Genomic DNA, 9,507 nt, shown 5'->3' on the forward strand with positions numbered 1-9,507 from the left:
ACCTGGGAGACACACCAAACATGTGGAAGAAGGTGCTCTGGTCAGATGAAACCAAAATTGAACTTTTTGGCAACAATGCAAAACGTTATGTTTGGCGTAAAAGCAACACAGCTGAACACACCATCCCCACTGTCAAACATGGTGGTGGCAGCATCATGGTTTGGGCCTGCTTTTCTTCAGCAGGGACAGGGAAGATGGTTAAAATTGATGGGAAGATGGATGGAGCCAAATACAGGACCATTCTGGAAGAAAACCTGATGGAGTCTGCAAAAGACCTGAGACTGGGACGGAGATTTGTCTTCCAACAAGACAATGATCCAAAACATAAAGCAAAATCTACAATGGAATGGTTCAAAAATAAACATATCCAGGTGTTAGAATGGCCAAGTCAAAGTCCAGACCTGAATCCAATCGAGAATCTGTGGAAAGAACTGAAAACTGCTGTTCACAAATGCTCTCCATCCAACCTCACTGAGCTCGAGCAGTTTTGCAAGGAGGAATGGGAAAACATTTCAGTCTCTCGATGTGCAAAACTGATAGAGACATACCCCAAGCGACTTACAGCTGTAATCGCAGCAAAAGGTGGCGCTACAAAGTATTAACTTAAGGGGGCTGAATAATTTTGCACGCCCAATTTTTCAGTTTTTGATTTACAGTTTTATATCTTTATGTTTGAAGCCTGAAATGTGGCAAAAGGTCGCAAAGTTCAAGGGGGCCGAATACTTTCGCAAGGCACTGTACAAGAGCTGATCCCCATATGTTGGCTTGGAGAGCCTCGTTCTTCCTCTGGTTAGTTTTCAGGCTCATGTTGGGAATGGCTAACAGCAGGACATGCCTCTTGAAAACAGGAAGTTCCTTCTCCATTGTCTCCACCAGTTTGGGGAAGTCATAGAGAGGTACTGAAATTGGAGATGAGGAAGACCTGAGGAGACCACACCATGATACTAGAAGTCCTAAGTTGAGCAAAGCATATAAAATGAAGACCAGTACAACCACAACAGTAACTGTATTTCCACTAACTTGTCCAGTGATTAAAAAAGGGCCACTTTTTAACTTAAGGCTTTATTCTACACCAGCACCATACCAGTGTCTGCATACACTGAGTGTGGACATCTGCTCTTTCCCTGATGTAGACTGACCAGGTGAAAGCTATGATCCCTTATTGATGTTACCTGTTAAATACACTTCAATCAGTGTAGATGAAGGAGATGAGACTGGTAAAATAAGGACTTTTAAGCCTTGAGACAAATGAGACATGGATTGTGTACGTGTGCCATTCAAAGGATGAATGGGCAAGACAAAATATTTAATAGCCTTTGAACTGGGTATAGTAGTAGGTGCCAAGTGCACCAGTTTGAGTGTGTCAAGAACTGCAACGCTGTTGGGTTTTTATGCTCAACAGTTTCCCGTGTGTATCAAGAATGGTCCACCACCCAAAGGGCATCTAGCCAACTTGACACAACAGTGGGAAGCATTGGAGTCAACATGGGCCACCATCCCTGTGGAACGCTTTTGACATATTTTAGATTCCATGGCCCAAGTGCAACTCAGTATTAGGAAGGTGTTATTAATGTTTTGTACACTCAGAGTACATGCAACATTGTCATATTGCAATGAGAACATAGCATTTTACAAACAACATCATGTGACTCTATAAGGGAATACCCCAATAAAGTGCCATAAGGGATGGATGCAGATTAACACAAATATTCTTTACTTAGTTTATAACTAATGATGTTACACTCGCCGAATAAGCAGCGCATGAGTGAAGTCTTTATGAAAATAAATCATGTTTTTACGTACCATTGCGCTCAAACTCAAAATGTTGGTGTGTTAAACAAATATACCACTAATAAAGGGTGCTTTGAACACAGAATATACAAAACTTCCCAACTTCCGCTTTCATTTTTTTGTTTTTCAGCAGGCCAGGGAATAAACTAACACAAACGTTTCGTTGTCCACCTTCTTCAGTGTATGTCTGGTTTCAGACAGCAGTTATCTAGAGTGAGACACAGCTGTGAATTATAGTAATCAACAGGACCAAGTTTTACAAAACTTTTCTAATCAGATTTTTAAATGTTAGAATTGGGTATTTCAAAACTGAAAATGAGATTCTAATTCTTGACACAAGTATGAATGATTTGTAAACAACAGTTGATTAACAGTTGGTTGGCATTCTCACATGTTCGTGGAGTGGATCATGTACTCCCCTATAAAAGACACTTGAAAGATATCAAATCTATATTGAGCAAGTATTTGCTGAAGTTGTATCTATTTTTTGGTGTGAACCACCCTTAAATGTGTTACATTTACATTCAAATGAGTGAACAATCGATTCTCAAATGACATCTTTGTTGTAAGCACCGGCTGAGTGACGGAATCTCAGTCTATAGTTATGGATCTGTGTTTTTCATTTTTAGCCTTTTTATTCTTCCCAGAATCGCACAGTGGCATCACTAGTAATTCAAATTCCTATGATATATGTTGGCATATAGCCAGTCACATTTCAACCACATTATTTTACTGTACTTGGCCGTACTGTACACAGGCTTTTGTGGTCATACATGGTTATTGAAAATTAGTAGCCTAACAAGTTTCTACAAGGCCCCTGTCACATTTGCAATCAAATTATTTGAAACACTGCAAATACTATTGTGTATGTGTAATTTTTTATTTTGAAAATGTGTAATTGTTTGGTATTTCCACCACAAAAGTGTATTGCTTTATAGTATGCATGGTTTTCAGTATCGGCATATTTCGGAAGGGCCCGTGGTGATGGAGGATGCAGAGAAGGTGACTGTGGTCACCATAGAGGAGGCAGCTGAGGGGCCCGTGCTGATGGAGGAGGCGGAGAAGGTCACCATGGAGAAGGCCGTTGAGGAGGGGCCCGTGGTGACGGATGCAGAGAATGTGACCATGGTAACCATGGAGGGAACTGATCCCAATCAGGGCAGCTAAGCGAGAGAACTGAATCTTGAGCAGAAATAACACTGGGGACACTGTCAACCACGTGCGACAGAAGTAAAATGTAACCTTTTATTTAACTAGGCAAGTCAGTTAAGAACAAATTCTTATTTACAATGACGGCCAAACCCGGATGACACTGGGCCAATTGTGCACCACCCTATGGGACTCCCGATCACAGGCGGTTGGTATACAGCCTGGAATCGGACCAGTGTGTCTGTAGTGACGCCTCAAGCACTGAGATGCAGTGCCTTAGACCGCTGCACCACTCGGGAGCCCAAGAGTTGTGTTCTCTTTTGAAATCAAAGTTGCCTCATTCCTGGAGTTTCCAGATGTAGCCCAGGCTACATGCCATGATCTAAATAAACAGGAGTAGCCGGTGCATTTTATTTCAAATAGGTATCCAGCCTATTTGTCAGATAAACCATAGCCTACAGCTCAAAATATATTTTACTTAGCAGAGTAGGGAAGATCATAACAATTCCTTGAACTCTCTACAAACAACCCACTCAATCTCTAAACCAGATTTGATCAATTTTAACCACTTAATTTGAACTGTACAATCAAATCAGCTGTAAGCAACAATGGTGATAAGGTTAAGAAAATGACACTGACAATGTGATATCATTCGGAAACAATCGAGTTTATAAATGTAGAATAACATTGCATTCATACGTTGCTTCATAAGCACTAGTCTATACATACTGTTGGCTTGCAATTAAACGCATTTACACTAAATAGACCATTTTTACATTAACTTCACAAGCATGTTGACATCAGTCTTGTCCTGGAGGCAGAACTGAGCGATTTCCCCTGTTGGGGATTCATCAGAATTAGTTGGGTAATATAGATAAGATGTTTTGTTTTCATGATATGCTTATGAGTTATTTCTCATGAGAATGTATTTTGTTGTACTATAGTGGTGGCCATTTGCAGTTATCTGTTCTCTGTCAGGACTAAGTTGTTTGAGGCGCAGAGATGGAAAAGGTCAAGGTGTCATCATGTGTAAACATATCTTTTAAACCATGTGAAGGGATGATTGATGGGGAACCAATTATCTCTTGGCTCCATTGTGTCTGTGTGCCAGTCACTCCCTACTTTTCCCATCGGGGAGAGGAGGATGGCAGTGTCTGGAACCATTCTATGTTCCCTCTCTCGTTGCCCCTATCTTGACCTAGAGGCTCACTTTCCTCTCTGTGAGCTTGTCCAGAATTGGGTGGGGGTAATGTCTTGGTACCATTTTGTACCAAGGATGAGATAAGAGCTTTGTTTAGGAGACCAAACTGAACGATAATTTATAGCCAATTCTGTCTGGCTAGGGGATATTTCTCTCTGAAGTAAAGTTTTTCTTTGTGTAAGTTCCTAAGACCTGTGGTTTGTCATGTCGACTAGGGGGGGTGGATCTTTGCTATAAAGGATCCCAGTTGTCATTATGGTGACCACTCTCAACTTTTCATTAGAGATACTGAACTGTTGAAAGTCAAAATGCTATTGCAAAAGCTTCATTATTATTAAAGGTGAAGATTAAGCACAACTCTGACTGGTGTGTGATTTGCTCTCTCATCATTTGGTAATTAAGGAAATTTCCATGACACCCCTTAGATAGGCTGGCTATATTGTAAAAAATTCATGACAACAATTTTGGTCCTAATTTAGGGTTAGCAGTGTGGTTAGGTTTAAAATCTGATTTTGTGGCTGTGCCAGCTAATGACCACTCTGCAGAGCTGCCTCCAGAAGTAGACTACAATAAAAGTAATAGAGGTAACACAATAAGAGTAACAATAATGAGGCTATATACAGGGGGCACCGGAATCGGAGCAGTGTGGGGGGGGTACAGGCTAATTGAGGTAATCTGTACATGTAGGTGGGGGCGAAGTTACTATGCATAGGTAATAAACAAACAGCGAGTAGCAGCAGTGTACAAAGGGGGGGTCGGGGGTCAGCCATTTCCTAACTCTTTCCCTTGTCCTTAACCCTTAGATGTTTGTAAATGTGTAAGCAATGCGGTGTAAGCTCCACCACTTTCCTGATTATACCTATCCAGACCCTTCAGAAAAATTAAGTCAGGGCCAAGGAGGAGGGATAGGGAGTGAATTTGGACCAGCAAATAATGTGTATGTGCCACCTAAGAGTTTCAATTCAGTTTTTTTTGTTCATTCAGGTTGAAGTTCAGTGGAAGAGAAGCAGGTGTCCATTGTGACCATGGAGGAGGACACTGGCACTGCAGAGAAAAGACAGAAACCAAATAAGTGCAAAGGTACATGGACCTATATTTAATTTGTCACTGCACACAATACGGGTCTGGGCTGTCATCTCTATAGTACATAATGTTATCTTAGTTGTTTATTCATTTAAAAAAATGTATTTCACCTTTTTTTAACCAGGTAGGCAAGTTGAGAACAAGTTCTCATTTACAATTGCGACCTGGCAAAGCAGTTTGACACAGAGTTACACATGTAGTAAAACAAACATACAGTAAATAATACAGTAGAGAAATAAGTCTATATACAATATGAGCAAATGAGGTGAGATAAGGGAGGTAAAGGCAAAAAAACAAAAGGCCATGGTGGCGAAGTAAATACAATATAGCAAGTAAAACACTGGAATGGTAGATTTGCAGTGGAAGAATGTGCAAAGTAGAAATAAAAATAATGGGGTGCAAAGGAACTAAATACATAAATACAGTAGGGGGAGAGGTAGTTTTTTGGGCTAAATTATAGATGGCCTATGTACAGGTGCAGTGATCTGTGAGCTTCTCTGTTGACCGGGGTATGAGTAGCCAGGTGGAAAGCATGGCCAGCCGTAGAAAAATGCTTGTTGAAATTCTCAATTATAGCAGATTTATCGGTGGTGACAGTGTTTCCTATCCTCAGTGCAGTGGGCAGCTGGGAGGAGGTGTTCTTATTCTCCATGGACTTTACAGTGTCCCAGAACCTTTTTGAGTTTGTGTTGCAGGAAGCAAGTTTCTGCTTGAAAAAGCTAGCCGTGGCTTTTCTAACTGCCTCTGTATATTGGTTTCTAGCTTCCCTGAAAAGTTGCATTTCACGGGGGCTGTTTGATGCTAATGCAGAACGCAATATGATGTTTTTGTGTTGGTTAAGGGCAGTCAGGTCTGGAGAGAACCAAGGGCTATATCTGTTCCTGGTTCTAAATTTCTTGAATGGGGCATGCTTATTTAAGATGGTGAGGAAGGCATTTAAAAAGAATAACCAGGCATTCTCTACTGACAGGATGAGATCAATATAGTTCCAGGATACCCCGGCCAGGTCGATTAGAAAGGTCTGCTCGCTGAAGTGTTTCAGGGAGCGTTTGACAGTGATGAGTGGAGGTCGTTTGACCGCTGACCCACTACGGATGCAGGCAATGAGACAGTGATCGCTTAGATCTTGGTTGAAAACAGCAGAGGTGACAGCAGAGTTCTTAAAGATATCCATAAAAAGTGTCGTTTAAAGTTTGTCACAAGCCACCTGGGAGACACACCAAACATGTGGAAGAAGGTGCTCTGGTCAGATGAAACCAAAATTGAACTTTTTGGCAACAATGCAAAACGTTATGTTTGGCGTAAAAGCAACACAGCTGAACACACCATCCCCACTGTCAAACATGGTGGTGGCAGCATCATGGTTTGGGCATGCTTTTCTTCAGCAGGGACAGGGAAGATGGTTAAAATTGATGGGAAGATGGATGGAGCCAAATACAGGACCATTCTGGAAGAAAACCTGATGGAGTCTGCAAAAGACCTGAGACTGGGACGGAGATTTGTCTTCCAACAAGACAATGATCCAAAACATAAAGCAAAATCTACAATGGAATGGTTCAAAAATAAACATATCCAGGTGTTAGAATGGCCAAGTCAAAGTCCAGACCTGAATCCAATCGAGAATCTGTGGAAAGAACTGAAAACTGCTGTTCACAAATGCTCTCCATCCAACCTCACTGAGCTCGAGCTGTTTTGCAAGGAGGAATGGGGAACAATTTCAGTATCTCGATGTGCAAAACTGATAGAGACATACCCGAAGCGACTTACAGCTGTAATCGCAGCAAAAGGTGGCGCTACAAAGTATTAACTTAAGGGGGCTGAATAATTTTGCACGCCCAAGTTTTCAGTTTTTGATTTGTTAAAAAAGTTTGAAATATCCAATAAATGTCGTTCCACTTCATGATTGTGTCCCACTTGTTGTTGATTCTTCACAAAAAAATACAGTTTTATATCTTTATGTTTGAAGCCTGAAATGTGGCAAAAGGTCGCAAAGTTCAAGGGGGCCGAATACTTTCGCAAGGTACTGTATTAAGCAGTGAGTACAGGGGAAAAATAAAGTAGTTATGTAGAACTGACTGTTAAATATGTGGTAATCTTTTGGATTCACCATCAAAAATTCCTGTTTTAGATTTACAGAACTGCTGAAGACCCTTGACCTTCTAGAATGTCTGAGGGCACACCCACACATGCTTCGTGAGCTTTCTGTGGCTGGTGTCACAAAGCCATTGACATCTGAAGAGCTGTTCCTACCAAACTCTCCCCGGCGGGTACTAACAGCAGGAGACAGGAGGAACTAGTTCTAATCTGCTGGAGGTCTTCCTCTTAGAGATCGATGGTAAGTTCATGATTGCTATTGTCTGAGAAAACATATCATATTTGGATACAACTACATTGTCAATGTATCAATATAGTGATGTTCAGATTAATTGAACCCTGTTTGAAACGGATTGGTCAAATTTACAGGACCCGGGGCACCAGTTACATGTGGAATGGTCCTCCAATTTGTGTCAGGAGCAGAATAAATACCCCCACTTTCCTTCGACACACAGCCAACATTAGAGTTCCTGTCTGAACACAGGGTCTACCCTGAGGCAAACACTTGCGAGTTGTGATGCGTTTACCCATTCACCAGAATTACGAACAATTCAAGAAGTTCATGGTGGAAGCCATAATTCAAGCCCCAACATTTGGCTTTACTTAGATCGATAGGTGTCATGCCTTAAGGATAATGGATAACATACATTCTAAAGTGTATTTACCAATTCAACAATGTTATCTCTTTGAGATCATGTCCATTTTTGATGTAGAATATTTTAATACAAAAAGACAATTGAGATGTTAGGTTGATGGATACAATTTAGCTGTTATGCTGTGGGTTCAGTTGAGATGTTTATATGAAATGTGCTTTTCTTTAAAACAGCAAGTTGTGGATTAGATGGGCACCCTCAATATTGTCTTTCACAATTCAGAGACTTAACAGTGCTCAAGGTATTTTGCGAAACTGACTCTGCAGTCAATTTGACTTTGTTCAGCACTTTCATTTATGTAAAATGTTCTGGGAGGGAAAACCAGGAGCTGAGACAAACCGCTGGTGGGCTTGAACAAACAAGACGAACTGGCAACAGACACAGAAAGTACAGGTATAAATACACAGGAGATAATGGGGAAGATGGGTGACACCTGGAGGGGGTGGAGACCAGCACAAGGACAGGTGAAACAGATCAGGGCGTGACAGAGTGGTGTGAAGCATTTGTTTTATGATGAAAGTATAAATTATTTTTTATTGTGAAAAGCACAGCAAAACATAACAAATAGCATATTAAACACCAGATTGTGGTTCCACAGGTTTTTAAAATAACTACCAGTATTTGGTGGGGAGGGGGTGGAATCGATGAAACTAACAAATACATATTTGGGGTACTACTGCCCACATCCTGTTTTCAACAGTACAAAACGGAATTTCTTTTTTAGCTGCATTCCTCTCTTTCATCAATTTTCATCAGCAATGACAAAAAATTAGACACGAGGGCATCCCACACTCATTTTAGATCCGAAGGTGTCTTTATTTTCATATGATCTCACTCATATCACTATCTCCTTTGACATATTCCATGTGTGGAATTTCAACATTGACAGAGAGGGGCACTCGTGTGTGTTCTTGGAACTACATACACTACTATCTTGTTTAAATGTCTCACATTTTAGGCATCCAGCTGTGACATTGGATGGATCATGTTCCACTGAAATGGGCACAGGGGTATAAGAATAGTCATTTTTAGTGTGGTGACAAAGTAGTTGAACAGGAGAAGAGGATGTGGCTACTTGTGGAGGGAGGGCAGTGGGGATGGTGGGTTGAACATCTGCAGTGAAGCTGATTGGTTACTCTGTCTCATCGCATCTTGACTAAAATAAAGATTTAGAAATGAGTTTGACATTGCCATAGTTCATCAGCTGAAAATACGACATTAACATACTCCCAGAAATAGCAATACATTCAGTATTCACTGAATTAAGTAGCCTACCCATCCCCATCTCCATCTACAATTGTTTTCATCAATGAAAAAATGATACCATAGCACATTCAATTACATTATTATTGTAGACTAGACTACTCCTGTATCTGTTTGAATGTTAAATGACGAGACAGAGGCATTGATGCGAGTAACCAGTCTTGTTCAGTACATCACAACACATCCGGGTATCTCAAGCACCCAGGTAAAACACAAGAGTTGCAGTAATCAACATTTACCAACAGATGGCATCACTGTGCCATCTGTTGGTAA

This window comes from Oncorhynchus clarkii, chromosome 3, assembly GCF_045791955.1.
Source record: "Oncorhynchus clarkii lewisi isolate Uvic-CL-2024 chromosome 3, UVic_Ocla_1.0, whole genome shotgun sequence".
NCBI classification, from domain to species: Eukaryota; Metazoa; Chordata; class Actinopteri; order Salmoniformes; family Salmonidae; genus Oncorhynchus; species Oncorhynchus clarkii.